General features: G+C 51.0%; 1 pseudogene; it reads right to left on the reverse strand.

The window, feature by feature from the left end:
* Positions 1-237: 237 nt before the first annotated feature.
* On the reverse strand, positions 238-625 carry LOC133772226 (histone H2A type 1-E-like; annotated as a pseudogene).
* Positions 626-18026: the final 17401 nt, after the last annotated feature.

Consider the following 18026-nt stretch of genomic DNA (forward strand, 5'->3'; position numbering starts at 1 on the left):
CGTGTCCCTACTGTTTTAAAGGAAAGCAATTATTCTTTCTGATTATCAAAGCTAGAGCATCATTTTGGATTCATAGAGCAAAAGAGAAATCAGTATATGTATTCCAAGCAAAATGAGTTTAACTGCAAGTGATAACATAAATTCTTTTTTTTTTTTTTTTTTTTTTTTTTTTGTGGCTCTGAAAAGAGCCTTTGTGGTTAGGTTGATCAGAAAAGCGGGAGCCGTGCAAGGGACACTTCACTTGCCCTTGGCCTTGTGGTGGCTCTCGGTCTTCTTGGGCAACAACACAGCCTGGATGTTGGGCAGCAGGCCGCCCTGCGCGATCGTCATGTGGCTTAGCAGCTTGTTGAGCTCCTCGTTGTTGTGGATGGCCAGCTGCAGGTGGCGCGGGATGATGCGCGTCTTCTTGTTGTCGCGCGCCGCGTTGCCCGCCAGCTCCAGGATCTCGGCCATCAGGTACTGGAGCATGGCCTCCAGGTACACCGGGGCGCCGGCGCCCACTTGCTCTGCATAGTTTGCGCAGCAGGCGGTGCACGTGGCCCACGGGGAACTGCAGCCCGGCACGGGACGAGCGGGTCTTGGCCTTGGTGCGCACCTTGCCGCCCTGCTTGCCGCGCCCAGACATCCCTGAGATCACAACTTCAGACAAGAACAGGAGGGAAACCTGGAGGAGCTACCGTGATAACATAAATCCTATAAAGAGTATCAATTTCATAGCTACAGCTTTTTAAAAAGATTTATTTGCTTATTCAAAGTCTCTGCTACACACGCACACACATACACACACACTGGGGGGGGGGAGATGGAGAGAGACAGAGAGAGAGAGAGAGAATGAAACTTTGAGGAAGAGATAGAGAGAGAGTTATCTTCCGTCCTGTGGTTCACTCCCCAGATGGCTGCAATGGCCGAGCAGCGCCTGGCAGAGCTAGGAGAGAGAACTCCTTTCATTCTCTCACATGGGAGCCAGAGCTCAAACACGAGGACCAGCTCCAGGTGCTTCCCCAGGCCAAGCAGGGAGCTGGATTGGAAGATGAGAAGCCAGGACTCCAACCGGGGCCCATGTGGGATGCTGGTGCTGCGTGAGGTGGCTTTACCCACTACAGAGGTTCGGCCCATCCTATCCACAGTGGTGAGAGCATAGTGCCACTTCCCACCATGTCCTCCCTCCTGTGTGGGCAGTCACACCAGTCAAACAGAACCTAAGGGAGGGAGAGGGACTGAAAGGAGGGACAGGAGATCGCAGAGAATGGAGCCAAGACAACAAGGCTGATCAAGGCTCGTTTATCCCTATGTCTCGGTGGTATTTATACATAACCAGCACAAAGAAGCACAAAAGATAACAACATACGTAAGCAACTTATTGGGGCTCTGGTAACACAGACACTTTTAAGAGAGCGTTCCTGATTAACATCGTCCTTCAGGATGGGAGTGTGTGGCTTCCTTATCCCAAGAACTGCATAAGCCAAGACTGGCCTTGATTTGTCCAAAGGCTGCCTACACCTCCTTCCACCCCCCCCCCCCACTCCCCTGCTGTTTCGTTTAAGTTCTACACTGACACACTTCACTCTCTAATCCCCAGCTTCACCCTCCACTAAACAAAGAATCCAACACGGAGTAGCAGAAAAACCACTGCTCCTCCAGAGTCTAGTCAAGGTGTGAGTCTCTTCCTCCCAATCCCTCTGTCACTACAGACCTGAGGTGCGCTGGCGCCCCCTGTGTGCCACAGGTGAAATCACATCTGTTTTCAATCCCTGCTTGAGCAGTTCTTTTTTATTTTTTTCTTTTTTCTTTTTTTTTTTTTTAACAGGTAGAGTGGACAGTGAGAGAGAGAGACAGAGAGAAAGGTCTTCCTTTGCCGTTGGTTCACCCTCCAATGGCCACCATGGCCGGCACGCTGCAGTCAGCACACCACTCCAATCCGAAGCCAGGAGCCAGGTGCTTCTCCTGGTCTCCCATGGGGTGCAGGGCCCAAGCACTTGGGCCATCCTCCACTGCACTCCCGGGCCACAGCAGAGAGCTGGCCTGGAAGAGGGGCAACCGTGAGCAGTTCTTCATTCAATGCAAAACCAACAAGAACATTCTCATCAAACTGAACAATAGTGGCTTCATCATTAGCACACAGAGGCACACAAATGCCATTATCACAATCTCCTAGGCATAGAATTACTGTAAAAATTCGGAAAGAGCCCTTCATCTCATAGAGCTTAAATTTTAGTGGGCAGAGAGATAATGCACACACACAGAAGGTTCTCCACCTGCTCCCACTCTGTTTGCATGTGAGATTCCTCCCAGGAGCACTTCCATTGCTTGGGGCAAGCGGGCGGTGTGTGCCCACTTCCAATTAGTGCATCCTCCCATCTCAGGGGCAGAGGCAGAGGGGACGTATCGGGCAGTTCAACTTGTGTTTCCTGAAAAAATGAAATAACTCCAGCCTCAGTAAAAGCTTTTTAAATTTCTTAAACCACTGAAGCCTGAAACCAGGGAGCACACAGGTCAGTGGAAGAATCAGGACACAGGAGACACAGGAAACAAAAAAGAGGAACCCAGTTTAGCAAGGGCGTCTTGTACTGAGATTGATACTTATTTCTAGTGAAGATCATTTTCTTACATGTTCATCCTTTCCACTTTCCCTTACATTTATATTTACTTGAAAATCTGAGTATTGATGAGGTGCAAAGTGAGAGAGACTCTGTGTTTGGTGAGAGAGAGAGAGAGAGCGAGAGCGAGAGAGAGAGAGAGAGAGAGAGAATCTTCCAGGTGCTGCTACTTCCTAGGAGATCCTGTTAGCTGAGGCTGAGTCAGGCTAAAGTTGAGAGCACAGAACTCCAGATGACTCCCAGTGTGTGGCAGGGATACAAGCACAGCCCTTTCTGGAAAAATCAAAGCCCTCGCCATGTTTTCGATTCATGGCTGTTTTACATCACACCAAGGCAATTAGAGAAAGACAGAAAGAGGAAGCGGTCCTGGCCTCAGTGACGTCCACCAGAACCACACCGAGGAGCTGCTCAGCTTCTCGCAGGTTCTGGGCTGTGCAAGCCCTGCAGCCCCTGTCACAGGTGGAGCAGCAGCAGCAAAGCTGGGCTGAGCCGTGAGGAGAGCGTGGACACTCTACCCAAACTGGTCCTCTCTCTGCTGAGACCCCCAGAGAGACATTCTGTGTAGGAGACCTGTGCAACCTGGGTCTGATGTGGACACCTGGGGACACGGCACCTGTGTGCAGGTGCTGAGGGATGGAAGAATTCTCCTATCTGATTGTGCATCTCAGCTGGTAGGGTGGGTTACCCATAGTCCCATGGTGAGCAGGTGCATTTGCTTGGATTTGAGCTCAGGTCTATATAACATTAAATCCATTTCATCCACATGGCTGAGGTCATCCCATGGCTGAGACCAGAGTTTAATATAACACAGGAGACCAGTCCAGGATGGGGTGACACACAGCTCCTCACTGTCTCTGCCTCACTCCACGGGGACCCACATCTGCCACCCAGTCCCTCCTGCAGCTGTGCCCCGACTGCCATTCTCTCAGAGCCTCCTCCACCCCAGGGGACTGCATGTCAGTGTGGGGCAGGGCCTCCTCTGCATCCCAGACTCTTTCCTCTCCTCCTCCGTCCCTTCTCATCCCTCCACTCATCCTACCTCTCATGTCCCTGTAACTACTATTTCTCAACTCTGTGCAGACACAGATCAACCAATCAAAGCCTCCTCCTTTGATAGCTGAGCCTGCGGCTGTCACACACCTACACTGACAGAAGGTCATCAAGATACTTACCCAGCAGATCTCTCTCAGAGGCGCTGTGTGCTCGCTCAGCTTACAGTCAGCTGTTCTCTGTGTGCTGTCAGAATGGACCCCACGTGAACACACAGTGACATTTGGAGGGTATCAGAGCCCAGCCACTCACTCAAAAGGGAAAAGACACTGACTTCACCTTCCAAGGTGTGACCAGGTGTTCTCTAGAGAAAAGGACTTTCTCATACAGATCCCAGTCTAACCATGAATAGATTACACCATCAGGTCGTTCAGTTCACTGAAAGTGTTGGCCAATGTCTCTCAGTGACTTTGGGAGGTGACATCTCTCAGTACAAGCATGCGCACTGCAGGTAAACTTGTGCAGCCCTGGTCTGAGCTGGGGCAGCTGGAGACACAGCCCCTGGGCTGAGTTCTGAGCTGCCCTGGGCCCTTCAGCTGGGCACAGCCCTGCCCCACCTCTGCTCATTTGCATGTCCCCAGAGCACCGCCCACCTCTCTGGGCATTTAGGCCCAGGCTGCTCCCGCCCCATGCAGGAGGCAGTGCCAGGCAGGACCCAGCATGGACATGAGGGCCCCCACTCAGCTGCTGGGGCTCCTGCTGCTCTGGCTCCCAGGTAAGGAAGGCCAGCAGCAGGAACGGCCTCGGGCAGTGTGGCCAGGGCATTGTGGTCTCTGCAGGAGCGTCCTCTTAGAACGTGAGGATGAGTGTGGTCTCTGTGTTTCTGTTTCCCTTCTCAGGTGCCAGATGTGCCAACATCGTGATGACCCAGACTCCAGCCTCCGTGTCTGCAGCTGTGGGAGGCACAGTCACCATCAATTGTCAGGCCAGTGAGAGCATTAGTAGCTATTTAGCCTGGTATCAGCAGAAACCAGGGATGCCTCCCAAGCTCCTGATCTATTCTGCATCCAAACTGGCATCTGGGGTCCCATCGCGGTTCAAAGGCAGTGGATCTGGGACACAGTTCACTCTCACCATCAGCGGCGTGCAGTGTGATGATGCTGCCACTTACTACTGTCAAAGTGGTTATTATGGTAGTGCTGGTATCATACCACAGTGATCCAAGTCCTAACAAAAACCCCCCATGAAAGCAGAAGTGTGAGGCTGGGCTGCCCCAGCTGCTCCTCCTGGGCCCCATCTGCTGAGAGTGATTCTCAGAGCAGCCAGGCTTGAAGGTCCTGCAGTGTCGGGTGGAAGGGGCCAGGGTGACTCCTCTGAGGCTCCCTCCTTTCCTCCTCCTTGGCAGCAGCAGCACAGACATGACCATGTCCCTACTGTGCTAAAGGAAATCAACTATTTGTTCTGAGTTTTCAAGCTAGAGCATCATTTGAGATTCATAGAGCAAATGAGAAAATATTATAGATATTACAAGGAAAAATAGTTTAAGTGCAGGTGATGATAAAATTTTATAAAGGATACAAATTTACATATTTCATATGTTCAGTTTTTTAAAAAGATTTATTTGCTTATTAAAAGCACAAGCTTCACACACACTGTTTCAGAGAGAGAGAGTTCTCTTCCATCTGCTGGGTCACTCCTCCAATGGCTGCACTGGGGCATGCAACTTCTTTCAGGTCTCCTACATGGGTGCCAGGGCTGAAACACGTGTTCCATCCACTGGTGCTTTCCCAGGCCATTAGCAGGGAGCTGGATTGGAAGTGGAGCAGCCAGGACTCCACCGGGGCCCATGTGGGATGATGGTGCTGAATTCGGCGGCTTTACCCACTGCACAAGGCCGGCCCATCCTATCCACAGTGGTGAGCCCATAATGCCACTGCCCACCATGTCCTCCCTCCTTCCTTACTCCCACCCATTCCTCTTCTGTTTCTTCTTCTCATTTGGTTTTTTCACTGACATACTTTCACTTTATAATCACCAGCTTCACTCTCCACTAAACAGAGAATTCAACACGGAGTAGCAGAAAAACCACTGTTGCTCCAGAGTCTAGACAAGGCTGGGAGTCTCATCCTCCCAGGCACTTTGTCACTACCAGACCTGAGGTGCACCGGCTCCCCCAGGAGGTGACAGGTGGAATCACGTCAGCTTTCATCCCTGATAGAGCAGAGTTCTTCACTCAATCCAAAATCAATAGAAAATTCTCATCGAATTGCACCAGTAGCAGCCTCATTGTTTGTCCACAACTGTACACAAATAACAGTAGCACAACCTTAGGCATAGAATCATTGGCACAGTTAGGCAGGGCAGATAATAAACCAATGACGTTCTACCCCTGCTCCCTCCCGGCTCCATGGTAGAGGCCTCCCCTGGAGCAGCGCCATCGCTCAGGACAAGGGGTCTGTGGTGTCCAGGTGCACGTGTGCATCCTCAGTGTCAGCCTAGACAGGGATGAGGCAGAGAAACGCATCAGTCAGTTCTACACTTGTGTTTCCAGGAAAGAGCTAAGGTGTGGTCTGGGAATGGTCACAGAGACAAGTGTCCTATGATTGCCGAAAAAGTCTTTAAATGTTCACGTTCTTCTGGCATGAAACCAGGCAACACACAGGTCGGTGGCAAGAAACAGTGCCCTGACACTGGAGATAACAACGACTGGAGCCCAGTTTTAAGAGGGTGTCTTTCATTGCGGTTAAAAGTTAATTTTCTTCATGCTACCATTTTCTGGTTTTCAAAAAAGTTATTTACTTGAAACCTAGGCATTGAGGAGAGGCAAAGACAGAGATTGATAGGAAGAGAGAGAGAGAGAGAGAGAGAAGAGAGAGAGAGAGAGAGAGAGAGAGAGAGAGAGAAATCTTCAGTAACCTGAGCACTCTACAAAAGGCTGTTAAGTGAGTTTTGGCCAAGCAGAAGCCCAGAGCCAGAACTGCCCCTGGGGCTCCCCTGTGGGGCAGGAATCCATGAACTTGGGCCATTTTCTGCTGCCTCCCAGGGTGTGCATTAGCAGGAAATGGGAGCAGAAGTGAGCAGTGGGGATTCAAACCAGTCTCTGATGTAGGCTGCTGGCTGTGCAAGTGGCATCCTTATGCACTGTGCCACGATTCCAGCCTTAACTCCCCTCCGGCTTTTCCTAAGAAAAGCATGAACATTTCAGGACAGGGGAGACAGGGAAGTTATTTTTCTGGAGTTCCTCAGACCTGTGGTGACTCCTTGAAACCTGACTTATCTGTTCCTCTTGTATCCCTGACTCAGACTCTGGCTGCGAGGGAGAGCACACGCTTGCGTTCTCTCCTCTAAGCACCTGCTTTCTCCTCTGAGTCCTGGTCTCAATCTGGCAGTCGCTTGGTTCAGGGGTGAGTGTGGACAGAGGTCTTGTCTCTCAGAGACCATCTCCCTGGTGCAGCGGTCTGCTGTGAGGGGACAATGGGAGGGATCAGAGGACAAGCAGGAAAGAGATGGTCCTCAGCCTTAAGGTGTTAGCTATTCTCTAGAAGAGTGACTTTCTCCTTCAGAATCCCAACAATAAATAAAAAATGACAAAAAATTTTCTGTGAGTTCACTTAAAGTTTTACAAATGGCCCTCAGTGACTTTGGGAGGTGACATCTCCCGGTAGAAGCATGTGCACTGCAGGTAAACTTGTGCAGCCCTGGTCTGAGCTGGGGCAGCTGGAGACACAGCCCCTGGGCTGAGTTCTGAGCTGCCCTGGGCCCTTCAGCTGGGCACAGCCCTGCCCCGCCCCTGCTCATTTGCATGTCCCCAGAGCACCGCCCACCTCTCTGGGCATTTAGGCCCAGGCTGCTCCTGCCCCATGCAGGAGGCAGTGCCAGGCAGGACCCAGCATGGACACGAGGGCCCCCACTCAGCTGCTGGGGCTCCTGCTGCTCTGGCTCCCAGGTGAGGAAGGCCAGCAGCAGGAACGGCCTCGGGCAGTGTGGCCAGGGCATTGTGGTCTCTGCAGGAGCGTCCTCTTAGAACGTGAGGATGAGTGTGGTCTCTGTGTTTCTGTTTCCCTTCTCAGGTGCCAGATGTGCCGATGTTGTGATGACCCAGACTCCAGCCTCCACGTCTGCAGCTGTGGGAGGCACAGTCACCATCAATTGCCAGGCCAGTGAGAACATTTACAGCAATTTAGCCTGGTATCAGCAGAAACCAGGGCAGCCTCCCAAGCTCCTGATCTATGATGCATCCAATCTGGAATCTGGGGTCCCATCGCGGTTCAAAGGCAGTGGATCTGGGACACAGTTCACTCTCACCATCAGCGGCGTGCAGTGTGACGATGCTGCCACTTACTATTGTCAAGGTGGTTATTATAGTAGTAGTGCTACTTACCACAGTGTTACAAGCCCTAACAAAAACCCCCCAGGAAAGCAGAAGTGTGAGGCTGGGCTGCCCCAGCTGCTGCTCCTGGGCCACCTGTGCTGAGAGTGATTCTCAGAGCAGCCAGGCTGGAAGGTCCTGCAGGGTCGGGTGGAAGGGGCCAGGGTGACTCCTCTGAGCCTCCTCCTTTCCTCCTCCTTGGCAGCATCAGCACAGACACGGCCATGAAATACTATTTTAAGGAGAGCAATTCTTTTACTGCAGTCTTTGAGTGTATAGCATCGTTTGGAATCGTATGTAAAAGAGACAATATTATAGGTAAGGGAGGACTAAATACTTTAAATCCATGTGAGTGGAGTCTTCACATGCCCTCCATGTCCTGGGAGAATGGCCGTCAGAGAAGGAGATCGTAGACACAGAGACTCGCAGATCTCTCCTAGAGGCCAAGCACCTCTGGGGCAGAAGGCACAGGTGCTGCCCCGCGTGTCCTCAGCCCTGTCCAGGAAGCCCTGGGGTGGGGGCGCTGGTGCTCTCACTGCCTGCAGCACTCACAGGGGATTCTCCCCCGCCCCTCTGTTCCTGGCTCTGCCTACAGGAGCTCATTGACAGGTGGGAATTCTGCTTGTCTTACAGTGAAATCTCAGAGTCTGGAAGGTTTCTCTAGAGTGCAACAGTGCCCTATTATGTGGACTTGATCCACTCAGTTCAGTACATCTTTCTGTGTTTTCTCTCCATGTAGCAGTGTTCCCTCTATATGGAGGCCCTGGCTTACACAGCAGGACCAGAGGCACAGCCAGGATGGTGTGAAATGCACCGTTCACTGCACCCCTGCTTCAGTCCATGTTGGCTCACAGCTGTCACACAGCTCCTTCTGCACTTTGGCCACCAAGTACAGTTCTCTCACAAGCAGTGCACACCCCAGGGGACGTTCCCGATTCTGGGAAAGTAAGAGAAGTCGCGTTTCCTCCCCTTCCTCATCTCCTCTGTCCCTTCTCATCCTGGGTCAGTGCTGCCCCCTCACGGTCACCGGGTTCTAATCTCTGCCCCCGGTATGGAAACAGATACACAGACACAAAGCTCTTCCTCCACTCAGGTTCTGCTTGGGAGCCTCTGCCGTCACATACCGAGACTGAAGAGAGACCATGGAAGTGTTTCACCCAGCAGATTTGTATCTAAGAGCAATGCTGTGCTGACTCCCCTCACAATAAACTGCTGTTTGCCTCTTGCCAAGACACCCAATCGGAACAAAGTGAACACTTTGGTGACAGAGCAGGATCAGGGAGGGAGGTGCAAGGCGTTATCTTCCTTGGTGTTTTTTGGTGAATTGTTGCTGTAATGCAGTATTCCATTCTCTTCAGCTCAGACAACTCCAGGTGTGTTGTGTGGTCAGGAGCTTGAGGTCTCCCTGGATGTAACCCTGGAGGCAGCAGGGCTGTGGTGTTCTGAAGCCTCAGAGCGTGTGATTCCATTTATACCTTTGTTAAAAGAAGCAGCCTGCGGGTATCCTAACGCTTCGTGCACTTACCTCTAAGTCTAGAGTAAGCCCCATGGAACACTGGAAATGTGTATAGAACTGTTAGTTCTTACATGGTTTTATCATACCAAGATACATCATTTAACTTACTTTAATGCATGCAAAACATCCACTTTTTGTCCATTTACCTTGTTAAAATAACATTCCTCTCCTACGCGCTTATTTCTTGACCCAAATGGAAATACTTAACCTTAGATCAAGGTGGGAGAGAGATGACTACAATGAACGTCTTTACTAAAATACCAATAAATTCCTCAAACAACAAAAAAGACAATTTCATGCTTTCCAATCTACATTATTTTAAAAAAGATTTATTTGCTTATATGTAAACCAATGATACACACATAGACACACATGCACATGCACAAATGCAGAGAGAGAGAGAGAGAGTTTTCTTCCATCTGCTCTTATACTCTACAAATGGCTGCAATGGCCAAGTCTCCTATGCGGGTGCTGGGGCCCAATCACTTGGGTCATCTTCAGCTGATTTTCCAGGCCATTAGTATGGAGCTGGATTTCAAGTGTAACACCAGGACTCCAACCGGTGCCCATGTGGGACGCTGGCATTGCAGGGGTGGCTTTATCCACGGCATTTTATCCATGGCTTGCCTGTCGTGTATACGTTTTAAAAGCACCATATGCTCCATCCTGCATCACTCCCACCCTCAGTGATCTTCCTTTTTTAATTTTAATTTAATTTTTTAAAAAAGAATTTATTTATTTATTTGAAATTCAGAGTTTCACAGAGAGAGGAGAGGCAGAGAGAGAAAGAGGTCGTCCATCCGATGAGTCACTCCCCAGTTGGCCACAATGGCTGGAGCTGTGCCAATCCGAAGCCAGGAGTCAGGAGCTTCTTCCATTTCTCAACCTGGGTGCAGGTCCCCAAGAATTTGGGCCTTCTTCTACTGCTTTTGCAGGTCATAGCAGAGAGCTGGATCAGAAGTGGAGAGCCCGGACTTGAACCATCACCCACATGGGATGCCGGCACTTCAGGTCAAGGCGTTAACCCGCTGTGCCACAGCGCTGGCCCATATTTTAACTTTTTGAAATGACATACTTTCAATGTAATAAACACTAGCTCAGCCCTTCATATATAATACTTCAACATGGAGTAAGCAGAAAACCACTGTTCCTTGTTCTAAGACAAGGCTGTGAGTTTCAATCCCCCCAATCCCTCTGTCTCTACCAGACCTGAAGTGCACTTGCGCCCCCTGGGGGTCACAGGTGGAATCGTGTCAGCTTTCAATCCCTGATAGAGCAGTTCTTCATTTAATCTGAAATCAAATAGAGAATTCTCATGGAATTGAACCAATAGTAACTTCATTGTTTGCACACAATGGCACACAACTAATGGATTCACATCTCTTGTAGATGTAGACTAAGGGGAAAACTCGAACACATTCCTTTATCTCATAGATCTTCCATGGTAGTGGGCAGGGCAGATGATATTCAAACCAATGATGTTCTACCTCTGCTCCTGATATTGGAATTTGACCTTCCAAAAATATAATTTGGGGTGCCATATGATATCACCATATGCTTCTTAATAAGTTGCCCATATTAATAAGCCCATGTGGGTTCTTGCCTAATATTCAGAGAAGAATTCTGAATACCGGCATAAATGAGCGAGGCAGCATGGTACATTTTAAGCTTTTATTCAGTGAGAAAAGAGATGAGGGTCCTGTGGAAAGGAGAGAGGTAGATCTGGGTTCACACCAAGTACCAGGAACCAGCCATGTGGAGGAACATCTAGGCCAGGAAGCCTGGGGCGGGTGCCCCAAAGGCCATGGGCCATGGAGGTAGAGGGCTGCAGCCAGCCCCCTACCGGGAAGAAGCCCGGGAAAGAAGGGAGGGAAAAAGGCCAGACACACCATGTCCCAGGCTTTTAATCCACTTCCAAAGGGGAGTGGTTAATTCACCTGACTGGCCGGTGTGCACACAGGTGTGGCAGCAGTAGAGCAGTGGGGATTCAAAGCAGTCTCTGATGTAGGCTGCTGGTTTGCAAATGGCAGCTTAAACCACTGTGCCGCGATGCCAGCCTTCCCTCCTCTCTGGATTTTCTTAAGAAAAACATGAAAGTTTCTGAAGAAGGGAGAGAGGGAAGTTATTTTTCTTGATGTGTCTCAGCCCTATGGTGACTCCTTGAAACTCGCACTTCTGTTTTCCTCCTGCATCCTTGACTCAGAACTCTGGCTGCAGACGGGAGAGGCACCTGTGTGATGTCTCCTCTAAGCACCTGCGTTCTCCTTCTGAGTCCTGGTCTCTGGCAGCCGCTTGTTCTGAGGATGTTTATTCTGAGTCAGTACAGAGGTGAGTGTGGACAGAAGTCTCGTCTCTCAGAGACCATCTCCCTGGTGCCGCGGTCTGCTGTGAGGGGACAATGTGAGGGCTTCAGAACACAAGTAAAAGAAATGGCCTTAGGCATAAATTAGTTTACTATCTATTTTAAAGAAAAGGAACTTTCTCCACAGATCCCAGATAACCATGAATTAATACACCATCTTGTCCAATAAACACACAATTTTGGCAAATGTCCCTCAGTGACTTTGGGATGTGAGTCTCCTGGTAGAAGCATGCGCACTGCAGGTAAACTTGTGCAGCACTGGTCTGAGCTGGGGCAGCTGGAGACACAGCCCCTGGGCTGAGTTCTGAGCTGCCCTGGGCCCTTGAGCTGGGCACAGCCCTGCCCCGCCCCTGCTCATTTGCATGTGCCCAGAGCACCGCCCACCTCTCTGGGCATTTAGGAGCAGGCTGCTCCCGCCCCATGCAGGAGGCAGTGCCAGGCAGGACCCAGCATGGACACGAGGGCCCCCACTCAGCTGCTGGGGCTCCTGCTGCTCTGGCTCCCAGGTAAGGAAGGACAGCAGCAGGAACGGCCTCGGGCAGTGTGGCCAGGGCATTGTGGTCTCTGCAGGAGCGTCCTCTTAGAACGTAAGGATGAGTGTGGTCTCTGTGTTTCTGTTTCCCTTCTCAGGTGCCAGATGTGCCGACATCGTGATGACCCAGACTCCAGCCTCCACGTCTGCAGCTGTGGGAGGCACAGTCACCATCAATTGCCAGGCCAGTCAGAGCATTAGTAGCTACGTATCCTGGTATCAGCAGAAACCAGGGCAGCCTCCCAAGCTCCTGATCTACAAGGCATCCACTCTGGCATCTGGGGTCCCATCGCGGTTCAAAGGCAGTGGATCTGGGACACAGTTCACTCTCACCATCAGCGGCGTGCAGTGTGACGATGCTGCCACCTACTACTGCCAAAGTGCTTATTATAGTAGTAGTACTTTTACCACAGTGTTACAAGCCGTAACAAAAACCACCAGGAAAGCAGAAGTGTGAGGCTGGGCTGCCCCAGCTGCTCCTCCTTGGCCCCATCTGCTGAGAGTGATTCTCAGAGCAGCCAGGCTTGAAGGTCCTGCAGGGTCGGGTGGAAGGGGCCAGGGTGACTCCTCTGAGGCTCTCTGCTTTCCTCCTTTCTGGCGGCTGCAGCACAGACTTTGGGTAACCCTCCCTGCCCGCTGAGATGCAGTCCGATAGGAGAATTCTCTCCAATCCCTCAGCACCTGCACACAGGCTCATTGTCCCCAGGTGTCCACATCAGACCCAGGTTGCACAGGTCTCCTACAGAGAATGTCTCTCTGGGGTCTCAGCAGAGAGAGGACCAGTGTGGGTAGAGGTCCACACTCTCCTCACGGCTCAGCCCAGCTTTGCTGCTGCTGCTCCACCTGTGACAGGGGCTGCAGGGCTTGCATAGCCCAGAACCTGCGAGAAGCTGAGCAGCTCCTCAGTGTGGTTCTGGTGGACGTCACTGAGGCCAGGGTGGCTTCTGCTTTCTCTATTTCCCTAATGGCCTTTTTGTGATGTAAAAGAGCAATAGATAGAAAACATGGAGAGGGCTATGATTTATAATAATGGCTGTGCTTGGGTCCGGCCACCCACTGGGAGTCCTACATGGAGTTCTGTGCTCCTGACTGTGGCCTGACGCAGCCTCAGCTGACAGGGTCATCCGGGAAACTACCAGCACGTGGAAGATTCTCTCTCTCTGTCTCTCTCTCTCTCTCTGTCATCCTCTCTCCCTCCTCTCGCTCTCAGTCTCTCTCGTTTCCTCTCAGTCTTTGCTTTTTTTTTTTTTTTTTTTTTGACAGGCATTGTGGACAGTGAGAGAGAGAGATAGAGAGAAAGGACTTCTTTTGCCGCTGGTTCATCCCCCAATGGCCGCTGCGGCCGGTGCATCTCGCTGATCCGAAGCCAGGAGCCAGGTGCTTCTCCTGGTCTCCCATGGGGTGCAGGGCCCAAGCACTAGGGCCATCCTCCACTGCAGTCCCGGGCCACAGCACAGAGCTGGACTGGAAGAGGAGCAACCGGGACAGAATCTGAGGCCCGACTGCTACTAGAACGAGGGGTGCCGTCGCCGCAGGCGGAGGATTAGCCTATTGAGCCACGGCACGGCGCCAGCCCGAGTCTTTCAAGTAGATAAATAAATAAATAAATATTTTAAAAATGGGAAATATTACATTTAAGAAAATAAATGGGAGTCACATGTGCAATCGTGTCAGTTTTCAATCTCTGATGGAGTAGTTCTTCATTTAATCCAAAATCAAATACAACATTCTCATCGGATTGCGCTAATAAATAGCAGCTTCATGGTTGCTACATAAAGGCACACAAGCAATAGTATCACAAACTCTTGGGCCTGATATAATTGGAAGAAGTTAAACTGAGCCCTTTATGTCATAGATCTTTCATTTTAGTGGGCCGGGCAGATAAGAAACAAACCAATGACGTTCCAACTGTGCTCCCACTGTGCTCCGTGGAATGCACCTCCCATGGAGCAGGGCCAGTGCTCAGGACAATGGGGCTGTGGGTGTGCAGGTGCACGTGTGCCTCCTTCTGTCTCCACCTAGACAGGGGCAGAGGCAGAGGCAGAGGGAATGTATTGGGCAATTCCACATCTGTTTGCTGAAACATAAACTCATTGTACTCTCAGTAATGGTCAGATAGCCAAACTGTCCCTGACAAAAGCTTTTAAAATTTCTCCCATGCCTGTAGCATGAAGTCAGCCAACACACAGGTCAGAGGCAATCAGTGCCCTGATGCTGGAGATAAAAAAACATGGAGCCCAGTGTTAGCAGGGGTGTCTTTACTGTGGATAATACTTGTTTCTGTGAAGATAATATTCTCAAATGCTAACATTTTCCATTTTTCAAAATATTTGTTTATTGATATACTTGAAAGATTGAGTATTGGAGAGAGGCAACACAGAGAGATTGAGAGGGCAAAGGAGAAAGAGAGAGAGAGAGAGAGAGAGAGATGTTATGTAATCTGGTGCTCTCCACAGATGACTTCATCAGTGAGTGCTTGGCCAAGCAGAAGCCCAGGACCAAAACTACCCCTGGTCTCCCCTGTGGGGCAGGAATCCAAGACCTTGGGCCATTTTCTGCTGCCTCCCAGGGTGTGCATTAGCAGGAAATGGGATCAGAAGTGAGCAGTGGGGATTCAACCCTGTCTCTGATGTGGGCTGCTGGCTTTGCAAGTGGCAGCCTCATCCACTGTGCCACACTGCCAGCCTTCCCTCCTCTCCTGATTTCTTATTTATTTATTTGAAACAAGTAAAAACATGGCCCTAGGCTTAAATGTATTAACTATCTTGAGAAAAGGGAATTTCTCTTGTAGAATCCCAACATAACCATGAATAAATGACGACAAATTGTCTTCCAGATCAGTTAAAGTTTTAGTAAATGTCCCTCAGTGACATTGGGAGGTGACGTCTCCTGGTAGAAACACATGCACTGCAGGTAAACTTGTGCAGCCCTGGTCTGAGCTGGGGCAGCTGGAGACACAGCCCCTGGGCTGAGTTCTGAGCTGCCCTGGGCCCTTGAGCTGGGCACAGCCCTGCCCCGCCCCTGCTCATTTGCATGTGCCCAGAGCACCGCCCACCTCTCTGGGCATTTAGGCCCAGGCTGCTCCTGCCCCATGCAGGAGGCAGTGCCAGGCAGGACCCAGCATGGACACGAGGGCCCCCACTCAGCTGCTGGGGCTCCTGCTGCTCTGGCTCCCAGGTGAGGAAGGCCAGCAGCAGCAACGGCCTCGGGCAGTGTGGCCAGGGCATTGTGGTCTCTGCAGGAGCGTCCTCTTAGAACGTGAGGATGAGTGTGGTCTCTGTGTTTCTCTTTCCCTTCTCAGGTGCCAGATGTGCCGACATCGTGATGACCCAGACTCCAGCCTCCACGTCTGCAGCTGTGGGAGGCACAGTCACCATCAATTGCCAGGCCAGTCAGAGCATTGGTAGTAGCTTATCCTGGTTCAGCAGAAACCAGGGCAGCCTCCCAAGCTCCTGATCTACAAGGCATCCACTCTGGCATCTGGGGTCCCATCGCGGTTCAAAGGCAGTGGATCTGGGACACAGTTCACTCTCACCATCAGCGGCGTGCAGTGTGACGATGCTGCCACTTACTACTGTCAAAGTGGTTATTATAGTGCTGATACCGCAATGAAACAAGCTATATGGGAGGTGAACCAGTGGAAGGAAGACCTTTCTCTCTCTCTCTCTCTCTCTCTCTCTCTCTCTTTCTCTCTCTCTCAATGTCTAACTCTATTATAAAAAAAAAATTTTTTTATGTGCAATATCTGTTTTCTCTTTTGCCCAGAGAATCCCAAATGATGCTCCAGCCTAAATACTTGGAAAGAATAATTGCTTTTCTTTAAAGTAGTAGGGTCATGGACATGTCAGTACTACAGCTACCAAGAGGGATGATATGACGGAGCCTCAGAGGAGTCACCCTGGCCCCTTCCCACCAACCCTCAGGAACCTTCAAGCCTGGCTGCTCTTAGAATCACTCTCAGCAGATGGGGCCCAGGAGCAGCAGCTGGGGCAGCCCAGCCTCACACTTCTGCTTTCATGAGGGGTTTTTGTTAGGGCTTGGAACACTGTAGTTCCAACTACTATGCCTTGACAGTAGTAAGTGGCAGGATCGTCACACTGCACGCCGCTGATGGTGAGAGTGAACTGTGTCCCAGATCCACTGCCTTTGAACCGTGATGGCACCCCAGATGCCAGAGTGGATGCCCTGTAGATCAGGAGCTTGGGAGGCTGCCCTGGTTTCTGCTGATACCAGGCTAAATTGCTACTAATGCTCTGACTGGCCTGGCAATTGATGGTGACTGTGCCTCCCACAGCTGCAGACGTGGAGGCTGGAGTCTGGGTCATCACGACGGCACATCTGGCACCTGAGAAGGGAAAGAGAAACACAGAGATCACACTCATCCTCACGTTCTAAGAGGACGCTCTTGCAGAGACCACAATGCCCTGGCCACACTGCCCGAGGCCGTTCCTGCTGCTGGCCTCCCTTACCTGGGAGCCAGAGCAGCAGGAGCCCCAGCAGCTGAGTGGGGGCCCTCGTGTCCATGCTGGGTCCTGCCTGGCACTGCCTCCTGCATGGGGCAGGAGCAGCCTGGGCCTAAATGCCCAGAGAGGTGGGCGGTGCTCTGGGGACATGCAAATCAGCAGGGGCGGGGCAGGGCTGTGCCCAGCTGAAGGCCCAGGGCAGCTCAGAACTCAGCCCAGGGGCTGTGTCTCCAGCTGCCCCAGCTCAGACCATGGCTGCACACGTTTACCTGCAGTGCGCATGCTCCTACTAGGAAACGTCGAACCCAAAAGTCACTGAGGGCCATTTGCCAACACTTTAGGTGAACTGGAGCACAAGATAGTGTAATGTATTCATGGTTATGTTAGAATTCTGTAGGAGAAAGGGTTTTTTTTTTTTTTTTTCTGGAGAGTGTGTGCTAACATCCTAGAATTACAACCTCACTTGCTCACCATTCGACTTTGGGTAACCCTCCCTGCCCGCTGAGATGCAGTCAGATAGGAGAATTCTCTCCATCCCTCAGCACCTGCACACAGGCGCAGTGTCCTGAGGGGTCCACATCAGACGAGGTTGCACAGGTGTCCTACAGAGAATGTCTCTCTGGGGTCTCAGCAGAGAGAGGACCAGTGTGGATAGAGTGTCCACTGAGAAAAGCTTTTAAAATTTCTCCCATCCCTGTAACATAAAGTCAGTCAGCACACTGGTTAGAGGGAATAATGAGTGCCCAGACACTGGAGATAAAAAGATGGAGCCCAGTTTTACCCCAGTTTTATTAAGCATTACAAGGATATGGGATCAGAAGTGGAGCAGTGGGGCTCAAACCAGTCTCTGATGTAGGCTGCTGGCATTGTAAGTGGCAGCCTTATCTACCGTGCCATGATGCCAGTCTACCCTCCTCTCTAGATTTTCTTAGAAATAAAGTGAAGGTTTCAGGAGAGAGGAGAGAGGGAACTTATTTTTCTTGATGTCTTCAGACCCTTGGTAAGGCCTGGAACTTTCACTTATCTTTTCCTCTTGCATCCTTGACTCAGAACTCTGGCTGCAGAAGGGAGAGGCACCTGTGTGATCTCTCCTCTAAGCACCTGTGTTCTCCTGAGTCCTGGTCTCTGGCAGCCACTTGTTTCAGAGGTGAGTGTGGACAGAAGTCTCATCTCTCAGAGACCATCTCCCTGGTGCTG

This window comes from Lepus europaeus, chromosome 13, assembly GCF_033115175.1.
Source record: "Lepus europaeus isolate LE1 chromosome 13, mLepTim1.pri, whole genome shotgun sequence".
Classification (NCBI taxonomy): domain Eukaryota; kingdom Metazoa; phylum Chordata; class Mammalia; order Lagomorpha; family Leporidae; genus Lepus; species Lepus europaeus.